We start from the raw sequence: 17,015 nt of genomic DNA on the forward strand, positions 1-17,015 counted from the left end.
TCTGGAGATGTGGCTCTGTGGCTAGGTGCAGAGGGTGGTGTGGGAGTTGGAATCACAGCAGCTACAACCAACTCATGCAGGGCCTCCTGGGCCCCCTACTAGTGCTTCACCACATGAAGTTTCCAGGTAACCATAAACTTGGGGATGGCCATCAGGGTCCTCTGCTTTATTTATTTACTTTGAGATGGAGCTGCCTTGTCACCCAGGCTGGAGTGCAGTGGCGGGATCTCAGCTCACTGCAACCTCCACCTCCCAGGTTCAAGCAGTTCTCATGCCTCAGCTTCCTGAGTAGTTGAGGTTACAGGTACAGCCCACCATGCTCCGCTAATTTTTATATTTTTAGTAGAGATGAGGCTTCGCCATTTTGGCCAGGCTGGTCTCGAACTCCTGACCTCTGGTGATCCACCTACCTCGGCCTCCCAAAGGATCCTCTACTTTAGATGATTTACAGCCAACAGTTCCTCTGCTTAATTGGACCTCCCAAGTCAGAGACACAGGACCATTTCTTCTCAGGTTCGAGGTCCCAAGAGAACAAACAGCCTTCTCAAGAGGACCTGGCTTGTTTGGACAGGTGATCCCTTCAAGAGATATAAACATTTCTGGCTTTATTGCATCCAAAGATAGCAAAGACACATAAAATATACCCCCACCAAACAATTTCTGGCTAGTTGGCTGGGATTTTAGCATCCTCTAAAAGCCTCCATTTTAGGTGATTTTGCACATACAGGGCATTTTTGTTTTTCTCTTGTCCCCAGGTGACTCATTATTTTCCCCTCCCAGCCCCAGGAAGCATAAATCCCCCGGTATGAGCAGCAGGGTGAACACATGGAACTAGAGGGGCCTCTGCAGCTTGTCCGAGAATTATAATTCATCAGCGGCTGAGCTGCTGAGGCGAGTCTTGGAGACTCTGAGGATGGCGTTTGAACAGAAGCCCCAGGGCGCTCCCCACTCCCATCCCTTCCTGTCCTGTGCGCAGGTGTGTTCCCCGAATAACGATTCATCCTCTGGCTGCTTCACTTTTGCTGAAAGCCACCAACAGAGCTGTCTCCGATGACAGGTAACTAATGGGCAGCTGGATCCTGAGTGAGATACCGAGGCGTGGGCAGGAGAGGTGTGCTGTTCTCTCTTCCCCGGCTGGGAAGGGCCTCAGGCTCAGCCTACAGTTCTCCTGCGAGGGTGGCTTTACCTGCCCTTGCGCGCTAGTGCTTCTCTCTACCAGGGCCCCTCCTGTAGACCCTTGGCTGGCTTCTTGGGGCTTCCACCCAACATGGGATCCCCAGCCCTGCCAGAACCCCATGGCCTTGACTTGTGATTTCTTCCTAGTTTCCAAATGGGAACAATCTCCCCCATCAGAAGGTTTTCAGGTTTGGGAGCCAAATAAATATGGTATTTTTCAGACATATGGACACACATTACACAACTGGAGAGTCCCTCTAAATCCCTTATATCCTTATTTAATCAAATTGCTGTTCTGCAGGTCCCTGTCTGTCACTGTGGATTATGGAGATTTCCTTGGTCTCAAGGATGCTTTTCTCCTTTTTAATTAGCTCTCTTTTTTCCTGTTTAAGGTTTCTTGGGTTTTGGAGGGAAGGGTAGTGAGGGGAGGGAAGTAGAGAAGGAAGAAGACAAGTCAGGAAGTCAAGAGACTGTCCCCACGCAAGGCCTGTCCCCTCCCCTGCCTGTAACTTGGGTGATGCCCAAGGCAGAGCCAGCCACTTCTTCCTTCTTATGTGTATTTATTACCTGGCTCTGTTTTAATCAATGCCAGTCTGGCTTATATAATCGAACTGTTTTTTAGTGCAAGATGCATCACATGAAGTCTCATTTGTCCTCAAACTTTTTGTAAGAAAAGTATCTTTCTCTTTAAGTACAAAGTATATGTTCTGTTAAACTCAAGCACATTTGATTCTTTTTTCCCTAATTTGCCACTCTCTGCAAGACGAGGCTTGCCTACCTCAGTGGGAGGTTTACTATAGGACTTGGGGATCAGACAGACCCAGCTTCAAACTTTAGGCTCTGCTGCTTACTTCGTAGCTGGAGAACCTTAGTTTATCTTCTCTGTGCCTCAGTTTCTTCACCAGAAATGCAGGTATTAATCCTTAGACCCCGATGTTGCAGGGAAGAAGACGTAGAATGCTTGGTTTGACTGCTCAATGGCTTTCTTCAAAGCATTTTTGCATTCTGGTTATCTACCATCCTTTCTTGTAGAGACAAATTCAAAACTGTTTTTACAAATTGTAAGGCCACCAAGCGTACATTACTTTTCAGCCTTTCAAGCACCTATGTTTCCTCACTTTCCCTGGGCAGGCGCTAGCTTCTCCCAATTGCCTGTGGAGTCCTAGCTGCAGTGTTATCAGAAAGTACGACACTAATCAAGACAATACAGTGAGGAAAGAGAGAAGACAGCACTAACCAGGGGGAAGTGGGGAGAAATGGTGGATGGAGAAACAGAAAACTGACCAGGCTTCTACACTTTGCCATCCACACAGAGCTCAGTCGCTGTGATGCTACCTTTGAGGGGACACGCACCACCCAGACCTTGCCAACCCCTAGGAACGTGAACCAGCTAAGAATAAGTTACCATGGATTGATATGGTTTATCAGGTGCCAAGAACTTTACAAATGTACACCCGTTGCAACATTTATTATTGTTATTATCATCATCCTTCACATTTTATAGGTGGGAAACGGAGGCAAGAGATTCCAGTACGTGTCTGTTGGCACCTAAGGCTGTGTGTTCTCTTCACTTTGCCGCTCTGCCTCTCCTGCTATAAGCAACATAATCAAATCCCTCCTGCTTGCTCGGGATGACTGCTCACTAGCTTAGGCCCTCTCAACCTTCCTGGCTGGCTGTCCTTTAGCCAAAAAATTGACCAGAGCAATTTTCACATACCCAAGAAATTCAAGCCCATTACCCTCTTGGTCAAAGAGGTAAAGACTGCAATCAACCTGGCAGACCTCAGACCAAGCAATCATGTGCTTTAAGGCAATTGCAGAAATGGAAACAATTTCAGCTAATAGACTTACAAACTGTCGCTCTTTCCCTTTCCTTCTGCCGGTTCCCCCAACCCCCCATCTCTCTCTCTCTCTTCCTCTCTTTCTCTCTCCTCCTGTCTGTGTCTCATTTGTCACAGTTCTCTTACCTTTCCCTTCATCAACTTTCCCCACAATACATTCTGCTTTTTCCAAGTTCTTTTCTTTCTCCTTGAAAAGTTAATAACTTACCATGAATCCAGTTAGAGAAAGTGTATCTTGCATATTTCCACTTTTAATTCTCTGACATGTTTCTTATTAAAATGACACCATGAAAACATCAATCCAAAACAACAAAAATAAGACAAAAAGAGCCCACCAACCTCGCTGGAAATACTTCGAGCCTCACTCTGCTGCTAGACTGATGTACCACTTGACGTTTCCTAAAGCAATAACAATTGTCTACAGAAACACCGCGAATCCCGCTGGCAAAACCCAAACATAAGAGAAGCATTAAAAATGCTGCCCCCCACCCCCAGATCAGAAATCATTTAATGAACCCCATCAGAAGGGTGGAGGGTAGGGTGGGGGTGGCGGGGGTAGATGAGAATGACAATTGAGAGAGAGAGACAGACAGACAGACATTTTACAAATCTCCAGGCTTCATTTTCTTTTACTTCTCATTTTCTATTCACGTCATGATTTCCCCTGGAATATATCACCGGGATTTTATGGTGCCCTCATGTTCTCTTTTTTTTTCCCTCTTCCCTTCTGTTCACTTCATGTTTGCTTTTATTGATTTGGGCTCTGAAAGCACGGCTTATTTATCATGGATTTGAAAGCCTCCATCTTCTTGCTCTGTTTTCATCAGGGCTGTGACATTGTTCACAAATGCTGCAAATCTGCTCAGCATTCCCTCTCCTTTTCCTCACTGCCTGTGCCCTGCGCTACCTTAATTCTCATCTGGGCAAAGCACGAAAGTGTCAGCAGAGGACGGCATGACCACAATTACTTCAACCTTGTTGTCACTTTTACTTATGCTCCCAAGCCCTCATTTGTTGTTGGAATGCTGGTCATTTTTTTAGCTCACTGATCTCAAATCTTGCAAAAGGGATCATTTATCCATAGAGAAGCTCCCCTTGCTTCATTTGATAAGTCTATTCCAGAAAAGTGGGAGGGCCTGACATTTTTACAAGTAAAGGTACTATACTAAAAAAAATGCCAGTCAAAGGGATAATATGGCAAATTCCTTTCATCAAATGAATTATAATATTCTTATTTTTGGGAAATTTAGTTCTTTCTAATTTGAGTTTGGTCAGCTAAGGAACACCTCTTGTATTTGTCTTGTTTAAAATAGTTCTCTTTCTTTTTACTTGCCAGTTTTGATTAAATAGTGCCCCTATCCTAGATTCTCAAAGTTGGAAGTGGTCCAGAAAGTCAGTCTTTCCCTAATTCATTGAGATGATAGAGAATGGGCATCGGGGAGGGCTGGGATTGGAAAGAGTGAGCTGACAGCTTGGTGAATTATTTATGTTGAACCAAAAGTTCTTTCAGCCTGAATTCTATGCTAAGGACCACAACAAGAAAGAAAAAGAAAGAATGAAAGAAGGAACAAATGAATAAAAAAAGAGAAAATGAGAATCACAAATCCCAAATTTCTGTTTCTAAGCTTAAATAACCCCAGGGTCCTTGACCACCCTCCATGTGACAGGGTTCCAACTCCTTGATCTCCTGGTCATTTTCCTCAGGTCTCCTCTCAGTTATTCATTGTTTTTCTCAAAATACAAAATACATTATCTAGACTTGAACCCAGTATTCAAGATATGGTCTGAGCTGGGCTGAGTAGAATAGGATGATTTAATCACTTCATTTGTACATGAGGATTTTGTAATTGTGTTACATTGTTGGCTGGTTATTTGTTTTTGTTTGTTTGTTTTTGAGATAGGGTCTTGTTCTGTTGCCCAGGCTGGAGTGCAGTGGTGTGATCACGGGTCACTGTAGCCTTGACCTCCGGGGCTTTAGGCATCCTCCTGCCTCAGCTTCCTGAGTAGCTGGGGCTACAATTGTGTGCTCCCACACCCAGCTGCTGTTTGGGAATTAAGCAACAACAGCTACAACAAAAGCCCGGGTGTTTCCCAACGTGAAGATGGTCAAGCTGTACCTCTCCACCTCTGCAACGGGTTTCTTGGAACCCAAACGCACGGCTTCACATTGAACCTTTCTTTCATCTTGTTTTTGTTCTCCCGCTTTGGCCAATTTCTCAGCCTATCACAGTTCATTTGGGCATGGATTTGTACTCCTAACCCTCTGGTTATATCTTTCAACTCTTCTTTCATAAGTGAACTTCATGCCTTTTTGGGTTTTGTTTTATAGTAAATGGAACGTGGACTTTTGAGTCAGGTAGGGCTGGGTTCAAATCCTGGCTCCTTCATTCATGCAAGTTGGTTATCTTTGAACTCAGTTTCTTTACCTAAAGACCTCCTCCAGGTTGTCATCGACTCTTTAATCAACGCTCTGAGTATCAACTTCAAACCTATCCAATTAAGTAGTTATCCTTTGGCCTATCTGTCCTCAATCTGATCTCTAGGGTGTCATGCAAAGCCTGGCTGAAATCAAACTGTGCTGCGCCTGTGGCCCTTTTCTCATACGTCACTCTAATAACCCCACAGGAGAAAGAAAGAAACCATAACAGGGTCAACTCTTCCTTCAGGGCCATATTTGGGGAGATGCCAAGTGGAAGAAACTCGTCTTTTCACTCATTGTTCTTCGGCATTTGCTTTTCCACTTTCCTCGACCTCTTTTGCAAGCCAAAGACTTTCCTTTGGTGAGGCAGCTGTCACCTTAGCTACTGTGTTCCTGTTCCTCCTCCACCCTATTCTCCTTGCTTGACAGAGCAAAGGCCTCTGTGTGTTGAAGCTTTTGACACACAACTTTCTTTCTTCTTCTTCTTTTTTTTTTTTTTTCGAGACAGGGTCTTGCTCTGTTGCTCAGGCTGGAGTGCAGTGGCGCAATCTTGGCTCACTGAAACCTTCGCCTCCCAGGCTCAAGAGATTCTCCTGCCTCAGCCTCCTGAGGAGCTGGGATTACAGGTGCCTGCCACCACGCCTGGCTAATTTTTGTATTTTTACTAGAGATGGAGTTTCACCATGATGGCCAGGCTGGTCTTGAATTCCTGACCTCTAATGATCCACCTGCCTTGGCCTCCCAAAGTGCTGGAATTACAGACGTGAGCCACCATTCCCAGCCTTGACACACAACTTTCTGAGGGTCATTTTTTCCATTTAGAATTTTTTAATGTCATGTTTGCCCCATGACCTCCCAGATCCACTCAAGTCTCTCTTGTCATTTCAGGCCTTCAGCAATCTTTCCCCATTCTGTCTGTCAAAATTAACTTTAGAAAATCACCTGCACCATGCAAACATGCTTTAGTAAATAGCTTCCCTTTGTTCTCTAAGCCCCCCATCGACATCCTTGTCTCTGCACTGGTCTTCCTTCTCCCATCAAACTCACATTGCTATGTATGGTCGTGCAGGTTGCTCACTGCACAAAGGCCTCAGGCTGAGGTTGTAGTAGGGGCTGAAATGCGCATCCGGTGCCCTTCTCATCATGCTATGAGTCCTGGTATGGGGCTACATCTGTCTAGAACTACCTTGTTTTTCTTACTTAAACAAAGGCACCGGGTCTAATTTCAACTGCTCCTTTAAAGCTTTACTCAGGGCCTGCCCGCATCATATCCCATGGTCTCACTTTCTCTTACTCTTCTGGGGGACTTAACGTATCGACCCCTTGCTCAGTGCTGCCGCCATGTGGGGAAGGTGGGCAAGCACATGAGCCTTGGAGTCAGTCAGCCAGCGTTCACACCCTTCTCTACTACTAGCTTTCTGGGTGACCCTTAGCAAGTTATTTAACATCTCTGAACCTCAGTTTCCTCATTTTAAAAACAGGGATGATAATAGTGCCTGTCTCATAATGTTCTTGGGAAGAATATGTGGAATATTCATCTAATTCACTTAGTATGGTGCCTGGCACATAGTAGGTACTCAATAGTTGTTAACTACTGTTACCTTTTTTTGTTTTTGAGACAGGGTATCATTCTGTGACCCAGGCTGGAGTGCAGTGATGCAATCATGGCTCACTGTAGCCTCCAACTCACAGGTTCAAGTGATTCTCCTGCCACCACATTTTGCATGCCACCACATCCAGCTATTTTTTTTTTTTTTTTTTTTTTGTAGAGACAGGGGTCTCCCTATGTTGTTCAGGCTGGTCTTGAACTCCTGCCTCAAGTGATCCTCCTGCCTCAGCCTCCCAAAGTGCTGGGATTACAGGCATGAACCACTGTGCCTGGCCAGCTATTGTCACTTTTATGCATAGTCCTTAATAGTTAACAACTATTAAGACGTGTTGTGGCTCACAAGAAGTATGAATACGAAAATGTATACCTCACCAAGTAGGGTTGTCAGACAAAATACAGAATGCCCAGCTAAAGGTAATTTTTAGATAAGCAACCGATAGTTGTTTTAGTATATGTATATCCCAAATCTTTACTTTCTCCACAGAAATCTCAAAGTGATGGACTGAAGCATTGTTCAGAGGAATAGCAAAGACTCGTTTGATCTTTTCACCCTTTCATCTTGAATTTCCCTGCTGCCCCTCACCTCATGCAATGCCTGTCCCACAAGATTTCTTACATGAAAACCGGGGAGTGGGCTAGCCTTTGGGATAAGCAGTATGAAGGTCCTACAATGAAGCCTTTAGACGTTCTAGTGAAGGTTGTGGTTTGGAATAGAAGTATATGATCTCACTCATATACCTTGTGAGCCACAAAATGTCATACCTTCTGTTTTCTCTACCTTTCTTGTGTTATTTGCTGCTTTTAATATTGTGTGGGTCAAAAGGCATGCTTTTACCATTATATATTATGGAATACTGTGTGTTTTGATAAATAGGTTTTATACATTGGAATTACTGTTCTTATAAGGGATTTTTCTTGAAGTCCGTATTTGTGGTAAAGCAGAAATCTTCTAAACTCTCTTACATATTCAGACATTTCTCTTGTGATTACTCTGGCATTTTACATTTTTACTCTCAAATTCACCATCTACTTTCTCATGCCTATAACTCGTCAGATTTTTCCATGCTTGGCATCTGCACCACAGCAAAAAAATTCCTGGGCACCAGCCCCAGTAAATTATTACTAGTCCCATCATGTAGTCACCAGGTTGACATTTACTTGTACCACCCATGTATCTAGTTCTGATGACAATCCCTTGAATTGGCTTATAATACCCTATCCTTTCTTTATATGATTTGCTCCATCCTAGAACCTTGTCTCTTCCTGGAACTATTTCAGAGGAAGTTACAAAACCACCATCAGGACCAAATGTGGTTCTGTTGTCTGAGTGATCTTCTCTCTTTAATAGCCTTTCATTTCAAGTCCTCCATTACTGACTCCTTGCACAGATTCTTCTCTCCCCTTCCTCTCTCTGTACTTCCAGGAATTGGTGATTCCTCCCCAGGTTCGTTTTCAGATTTTCTGCCGCTTAACTTTGCAATGCTGTCTTGCCCACCTTCTTTCTCTCTCTTAGGAGTATCCATATGCTTTGCGTATTTGTTCAACAAACATTCCCTGTGTCCCACTCTGTGTCAAGCCCTGTGTAGAGCATGAAGATCCAGTGTGGACTAGACAGCCCATCTTAAGACCTCAGACAGTTCAGTCTTGTAGGAAAGACAAACACGCCAGCCAAACCAGTGAGATCAGTGTGATAAATGAACCAAACCTTAAGTGGTTCAGGAACCCAAAGGGCAGGCTCTTAATCTAGCCTAGGATGCAGACAGGTGCAGGAGGGATTAGTGGAAGCTTCCCAAATGAGATGACACTTGAACTGAGTCTTGCAGACAAGTAGCTAGGCAGAGTAGAGAGCTCATATGTGACACACAGAGAGAATGGTGTGTGAACCAGGTGGGGACCCAACTGGTTCAATCATGGATGGGCAGGAGATGGGATCAGTGATTGGACTGGGGGCAGATCATGGAGGACATTGAAAGCATGCCAAGGACTTTGGATTTCATACCAAGGATGATGGGAAGTCACTGGAAATCTGATAACATTTGCATTCAGGAATATTTAATCAGATGGCAGTATGAAGGACTAGAGGGCTGGGGGAACTGAAGATGAAGAAAGCACTGCAGTAGTCTTAGCTAGTAATGATGCTCTTTCTTTTGATACTGGGTCTTTCCATATGTTTTTATCTCCATAGTAAGTGCTTTACACATTATCCCATTTAAAGCATGCAAGAATCTCAAAATAAGAACTGCTATTGTATCCAACTGACAGATGAGGAAAGTGAAGCTCAAAGGGGTTAAACAATCGCCCAAGTTCATATGTATCAAAAAATGGCGGAGCCAGGATTCCAACTCAGTCTGTGCACTTAACCACTATTCTCCCTTGTCTTAACTCAAGGGAATCACTGTGAGTCATGACCAGTTGGAAGAGGGCTAAGAGCCAAAAAAGAGTCTAGAGTGGTGTTATCCGATAGAGATAGAAGCAAGCCACAAATGGCAGCTACTATGCCATTTTAAATATTTTGGTGGCACATTAAAAAGTAAAAGAAAATTATTTTTAATAACTTATTTACTCCAGTATGTCCAAAATATTATCATTTCAATTTGAAATCAATATAAAATATAATTGAGATACTTTGCATTATTTTTTCCAAACTAAGTCTTTGAAATCTGGTGTGTATTTTACATTTACAGCACATTTCAATTTGGACAAGCCACACTGAAGTACTTGGGATAGCATAGGTCTAGAATGACTCTTGGGTTCCTGCTGGGGGCCATTAGGGTAGATGTTGGTAGTATTTTCTGTGGTAAGGGAATACAGAAAGAGAAGATAGAGGGGTGTTTGAAATGCTTGTGAATGATCTAGGTAGAGACTCCCAGTCAAGGGTTGGCTATGCAGGTGTAGAACTCAATAAAAAAGTCTGGGTAGAGCTATAAATTTGGGTGCTATTCCAATATAGATGATTGTGAAAACCCTGAGTAAGAAGGAAGTCACCTAGAGAGATTATGTAGCAGGACTGAGCCTTTGGAGACAGCAGGCAGGGATGGGACATCTTGGTCAGGTGGAGGAGTTTATTGGTTCAGCAGGAGATGCATCTCCCCTTTGAATGGGAAAGGAAGAGGACAAGGATGCAGAAGGTAAGTTTGTATAGTAAGGAGAGTGAGGAGGGGCAGGAAGTAGGTGGCTTTCTAATATAATGTTGGCAGGGGTTCTCAGCTTATTCTATTTTCTTTCTTCTCTTCCACACAAAAGGGAACGCTAGCTTTTAACCATGACTATTCACAAAATCTACACAAAGAGGCAAACAAAATGTAAATATTTGTCCAGCTAGGGACGAAAGCCAAGATGAACACTCCTTTTTCGTGTCACTATAATCATTTCCTCCTATCTCTCTCTCTCTCTTTCCCTTTGTCTCTCAGGAAATTGCAAAAATAGTACAGAGAAGTCCCCTGTACTCTTCAACCCATTTCCCCCAATGGGGACATCTTACATCACCATAGTACGGTATCAAAGCCAGGAAACTGATATTGCTACAATACCATTAAATGGACTTCCATCTTCTCTTTTATAACTTCCTAGCAGGAAGTATCCTTAGTAAAAAGCATAAAAATGTGTGAGATGTAATGTTCAACCAGGCCAAGAGCTTTACGTGTGTTCAGGAGGTTTTATCTCTGTAACTAAATGACATGCATCAAATACCACACCAAATGTCACCTAAATGCTCAGGTAAAAATTACCTTTTTTTTTTTTTTTTTTTTTTTGAGACGGAGTCTCGCTCTGCCGCCCAGGCTGGAGTGCAGTGGCCAGATCTCGGCTCACGCAAGCTCCGCCTCCCGGGTTCACGCCATTCTCCTGCCTCAGCCTCCCGAGTAGCTGGGACTACAGGCGCCCGCCACGTCGCCCGGCTAGTTTTTTGTATTTTTAGTAGAGACGGGGTTTCACCATGTTAGCCAGGATGGTCTCGATCTCCTGACCTCGTGATCCGCCCGTCTCGGCCTCCCAAAGTGCTGGGATTACAGGCTTGAGCCACCGCGCCCGGCCAAAAATTACCTTCTTATGACCATATATAATTTGCACCAATGTTATGTGGTTAGACCAGGCTATTCACTGCCTGTTTGGCTTTATCTCATTATGGAGAAGAGCAAAGATGAACAGACAGCTCTGTTGTTCCCATTAGCATCTATAATGAGGAATCTATGACTCAAAAGAGAGCAGCAACGTGCCCAAGCCTGCATTAGTGTACAAACCAGGTCTTGCTAACGTTAGAACTCAAGCTCGGTTTATGACATAGCACTATCTCTTGGTAAATGGCTACTTCATACCCCTGTCTACACAGTAGAAAAACCAATGGATTAGGAGGGAGTTAGTATTCAGATGGGTGACTCCATTCAACTTTCAAGTGGGGAGGAATCCATAGCACCCAACACAGTAGGCTCCTCCAGAAATGCCAGGGATTTAATCAGTTCAGCTTACTAAACAGACTCGAAGTTGGGCACATTCCTTAAAAGCAGAATCAAGCAAAGAAAGCACTGAGCAATCTCTGTGCTTCAAGGAAACAAAAGCCAACGAGAGAACATTAAGCCAACTTGAAGGGAACAGTGGCTATCCATCTGCCTCTGCCAAGGTTCAACCAAGGTGAATAATCCATTTATTACCAAAGAATGAGAGAAGTCCCAGTATTTTCACGTAAGTGGTAATTTGTTAATGGGTAAACATGGAACGAATTTCTTTCTCCCTTGGAGATAAATGAGCTCTGGTTCTCAAAAACAATATTTCTGGCGAGAGATAGAAGACAAAAAAAAAAAAAGTGTTTCATCCATTAAGATTTGGAAAGCAAAGGAAACAAGTGTATTTCTGGAATCTGGGTGAAAGGAGTTTGGTCTTGACAATTTCTGAGCAGCCAAAGGAGGAAAATGGTAGCAGGAAGAGGCAGGAACATGGGTGATCTCTCTAATGACATTTCTCCTGTCTGGGCTCCTTATTTATTTGTGGACCTGCACCTTCCTACTTACATGTCCACGTGTGGTATCTGTAGTACCAGTAAGAAAATAGTTTTTGTCTAATCCAGGAAGGCAGGCCTGAGAGCAATTTGCAGCAGTGAAGACAAACTATCGGATGAAGGAGACAGAAGGACAGGGTCCCCTTACCCTGTTGTAGCCATTGTGAAGGGGCCTCAACTCTCAAGTGTTGAGACAGGGCAGCACACGGGGGATGGAGGAAAACAGCCGAAATCAACTTGGCCCTGGAAATGGCCATTATCAAGTAGTCAGGGGTGAGAGGAAAAAAAAAAGTCATGCCTTGGATCGACTGGGCCTGGACGGACCAGGGTTGAAATCCAGCCGTGAGATTAGTTTTGTCATTGACCTCTCCCATGATGATGCGATTCAGCCATTCGTATCCGATCCTGACCGTTTGTTTGGGGAAGAAAAGATGCAGCCTGCATTTTGAAATCTGGGCAGATGCTTAAAAAGACCCTGCTCTCCATTCGGACAACAGGAACGCCACCAGATGTGACTTAAACATGCCTCCCTTTCAGCTGTTGAAATGTGAGCAGTTCCTCCCATCGCTAGCCCACTGCAAGGGACTGTTTTTTTCAGGGTCTTTCAATGCCAGGGCTGATTCACATCACAGGGATTCCCATCAAAGCTCCACAAATCAACAATGAAATAAACCCAATGCCAGACCAACTTGTACACACTGGTGGGCCGAGAGGGTAGGGGGTCCAGTCGGGGCACTGTGCCTCACCATCACTTTCCATTACAGAGAAGGTAAGTGGGGACAGCATGGCCGGCGGGGGCAGAATTAAATGTGATCAACGTGACATCTGCTTTTTCTTCTCTTTTCAGATTTCACAGAAGTGAGCATGAAAAAAAAAGAGAAGAGGGGAGGAAAACTAAGGAAAGACAAGTTCCTCTCTGGGAGAAGCAATTCTAGTCCTGAATTCTCAACTGTACATTCCACCTCAGAAAGCCAGTGACCGCATCTGCTGAGCACAGGGTGACAAACTGGGCTGGATTCAGGCTGGAGCCAGGCAGTGGGTGGCGGCTTCTGCCTCAATCTTTCTGCAATCTCCCTTCCCCATTCCAATCACGATAAATATATTTATACTCACTTGATTATGTCAGCCAGACAATACTCTCCTAATTGGCAGTGATCAGGATTTCAGAATTGTTTGGGCGAACCTGCTGTCTCTCTATCAGGCAAAGCGATAAGGGGCCGCTAATGCAGTCCCTATTAACAATTTCCAGTGGAAAAGAAACCAATCCCCCGACTCGTGCATGGCAATGAATTTTCCAAACTGCTCCTGAGAGCCAGCGATTGAGGAACTCAGACTTAACATGAACCGGTCCAGCACAGAAAGGTTTTATGACTCTTCCCCACCCCCGGCTCGAGCATGTAGAAAAAACCATAGCCACTTCCTTATGCTCAAGGTTCCTTTGTTCTTTTGCTTTTTTGCTCTTTTCCTTTTTTTTTTCTTTTGTTGGGCTTACGGAGCTAACTGTCATTTTTGGTTCTTGGTTCTTTGTAAATTTCGGGACATCTGGCACACAGTTTATTTCATTTGCTAGCTCTGGTATTTGCAGATACGCACACTCTCTGCTGCGTGTGCATGTTAACACTTCACATGTATAATTTATGCATGCATAATTTGGAGCTTGAGAGGATAGGCTTATTTTGATGTTTAAGTGTAACTACACAGCGCCAATTCGATTATAAGTAATTACTCAATAAATATTTATCAAATGAATGAATATACCAAGAAGACAAATATGCAACTGTCATTCATTTATTTATCAGACATTTCAATACCTAGTATGTACTAGGCACTGTGCTAGACACTGAGTATTCAATGATGCGTACCCCCACTTCCTTTCCTCAGGGAGCTCACAGTTGAAGGATAGGAGGCAGACACATAAATAGACAATTGTAAGACATCATGGAGACACAGTGACTGAGCCCTATGCAGGGTAGCATGGAGCTCCAAGGAGGAAGCTTGGTTCACCTAAGGGAGGGGCTGAGGCCATGGAGAGTCTCCTGGAGGTGATGAGGCCTAAGAGGGGAGGTAAAGGCTTCAGAAAATAAGGACAACACAACCAATGGCAGGATGCAAGAAATAATAGGGTGTTGTGGGGGAAGCAGCAAGGCAGGGAATTGGCAGAGATGAAGTCAGGAACTCAGGGAGGTACCAGACATGGGGCGCTTGGTGTAGTGTAAGGGAGAGGAGCTTCAACTATCTCAATTAGGGCAAAAAAAACATAAACAACTCCTTCATTCATCCAAAATGCTTCTGGATTGCACCAGAATTGGTACACGCACACCTCAAAGCAGAATTTGAACTGGCCTCAGAAGCACTGCTGGAGCACAGGAAGATCTGAGGCCACATGCTGAATCTGTCATTGGGGAGATGAGCAAGATTTAGTTTCTTTCTAAGTTGAGAAGGTGGACTTGGAGGGCTCCAAGATTCCTCCTAGCTTTTACATCTATGCCACATGGATTCTTTGAGGTTTGTGTACAGGCCACACTTGGGCCTATTCCAAGTCCAAACTGTGGTGCTACAGGAATGAGGCTGGTTCCAAGCAGCACACAGGATCACAATATCACTGTCTTACAGTGCAGAGACAGGTAGGCACATTGAGGCACAATTTCATATGAATCCCTGAGAAGTATTCACAGGAATGTAATGTATGATGGAGACATCCCATTGTCCCCAGCCTGGGTCAGGGTCTCATGATCTCAAGTCTGAAACACATCCAATTAATTTGGAGCACCAATCCCTGATAGATTTAGTTTCTCAAAAGCACTGTTCGGCTCACATCATTTCTACTCAAAACCTCTTAATAATTCCACCTTGCTTGTAGAGTCAAGTCCGAAGTCCTTAGAGTGGCATAGCATTCAAAGTCAATGCCAGTCTATCCCCACCCTGCCTGCTGTAAACCCCACCTGAGCTTTGGTTCACAAATGTTCCCATCACTCTGCCTTGACTCACTCCAGCTCCCGACTTCAGGTCCAGCTCAAACTCAAGTCCATCTCCTTTAGGATTACTGTCTTGTTACTCTTGTCCTCTTCCAAACCAGTGCAGAGCTTACTAACTATGTAGTTCATTGATGACTATTAACTTCACTTTGTGGTTTGAGTTTTACTTCAGCTACCTTGTAAGCCCCAGAGGATGGGAACTGAGCCTCACTTCTCTTTGCAGTCTATAGACTTAGCACATTGTCCTATTCACAGTAAATATTTGCCAATGAAAGGGTATCCTACGTTGTCACTTCTTTTTTTTTTTTTTTTTTTTTTGAGACGGAGTCTCATTCTGTCGCTCAGGCTAGAGTATAGTGGTGTAATCTTGGCTCACTGCAACCTCCACCTCCCGGGTTCAAGTGAGTCTCCTGCCTCAGCCTCCCGAGTAGCTAGGATTGCAGGCACCCAACACCATGTCTGACTAATTTTTTGTATTTTTAGTAGAGATGAGGTTTCACCATGTTGGCCAGGGTGGTCTCGAACTCCTGACCTCAGTTGATCCTCCCACTTCGGCCTCCCAAAGTGCTGGGATTATAGGCGTGAGCCACCACGCCCAACCATACATTTGTCACTTCTGTGAGGCTACTGCATAAAACCCATGGAAAGTACGATGGTGGTGATTACTGTCACAGTGCTACTGTCCAAAGTTCTTCTTCCCTCTTCTAGGAAAAAAAGCGAATCTTGGAGAAAAAGGTTTGGTGTGACTACTTGGGAGTAATGAGAATGTGAAACATTTCTCCCGTGATTTATAAACAGTATTTTACATGCATTTCTTGGGAGCTTAAAGTTCATCCAGAAATGAGTATTTCGTAGATCTAAGGAGCATATGTGCAATCCACCAGGAGGAATAATCACTCCGCTAAATTTAAAGGAAGAGTGATTGAACACTCCAGCCTGAAAGTAGAGATGATTTAACATCATATGGCTGGAGAAGAACAGGAGTGACTTACTTAATTTCTGACCCCTTATGTTCAGTTTTTATGGTACATGTGCCAGTGAGCAGCACGTGGGATTTTTCATAAAAGAGGAACTGGCATTAAATCAATAAGGAAAATTTCCCTACTGATCAAATGGCATTTAAGGAAGCTGAGTCCTGCCAATATGTACAACCGTGCAGAATTTGTAACTGGGCAGTGAAAACCACCATCTAAGCTGGCAGCTGTGATTTTCCCAGAAGCAGAGCTGCAGGGAGAAAAATAGCTTTTAAACTTCAGTTCCATTTTTGCAAATTGGATCTTTTTGTAAAAACTGTTTTAAGTCCAGGTTTGTTTGTTATTTTCCTTTTCTTTCCTCATTAGTAAAGGAAATGACTGCTTCTTTTTACCCACACGGAAATTCAATCATTTACTCGGTAAGTACTCAGCACCTATTGGGAGTCAAACTTAGTTTTAGGGGCTGGGAATGGAGATGAGGACAAAAGAGACAAAATCCCTGGCTTCACAAAGCTTACCTTCTAGTGGGGAGGCAGGGGAGACAATTAATAATCTTGAACCGTAGATATATACTATGTTAGGCATAGATAACTGAAATAATGCTAGCATCTCATATTTGAAAACACAATTGCCAGAATATGAAAAATGAAAAGTCCTGCATGAATACTATCTTAGCTCATGTATGTCCCATATACTAAGAAGTATTTTAAAAAGAATAGCTAGTAAGAAATACACATACTGCTCTTTGCACATGAAGTTGGCCCTCTCTACTGACCCTCAGCAGAACGGATGTCTCTGAGGTGCATTTCTGAGAGGTGGATTTGTGCCAGCCTATATTAGTTTCCTTCTGGCACTATCTGGCACCATTGCCCTCACAGTTATCCACGCCAGAAATCTGGAAATTTCTTCTGGACTCCTCCGTGTCTTTTCCTTCCCTTTCTCAAATCTGGCATCTTCCACTAATGGGTCTCTAAACACTATCTTTTAAATATACCTGAATTTTTTTTTTTTTTTAACGGAATCTTGCTCTG

General features: G+C 43.8%; 1 protein-coding gene across 10 annotated transcripts in view; it reads right to left on the reverse strand.

The window, feature by feature from the left end:
- Positions 1-17,015, reverse strand: part of GRAP2 (GRB2 related adaptor protein 2) — a 74,502-nt gene that overhangs the window by 33,236 nt on the left and 24,251 nt on the right. Inside the window, exon 2 of one of the 10 annotated variants that reach the window (XM_033233875.1) lies at positions 411-578. The exons of 6 other annotated variants lie outside the window; for them this stretch is intronic. The gene's annotated coding sequence lies outside the window, so the exon portion shown is untranslated. Of the gene's footprint in view, positions 1-410; positions 579-13,148; positions 15,317-17,015 lie in introns of those variants that run through there. 3 more of the 10 variants (XM_033233879.1, XM_033233883.1, XM_033233887.1) reach the window with 3 other exon arrangements.

Source organism: Trachypithecus francoisi, unplaced genomic scaffold (genome assembly GCF_009764315.1).
Source record: "Trachypithecus francoisi isolate TF-2019V2 unplaced genomic scaffold, Tfra_2.0 Lachesis_group14, whole genome shotgun sequence".
Classification (NCBI taxonomy): Eukaryota; Metazoa; Chordata; class Mammalia; order Primates; family Cercopithecidae; genus Trachypithecus; species Trachypithecus francoisi.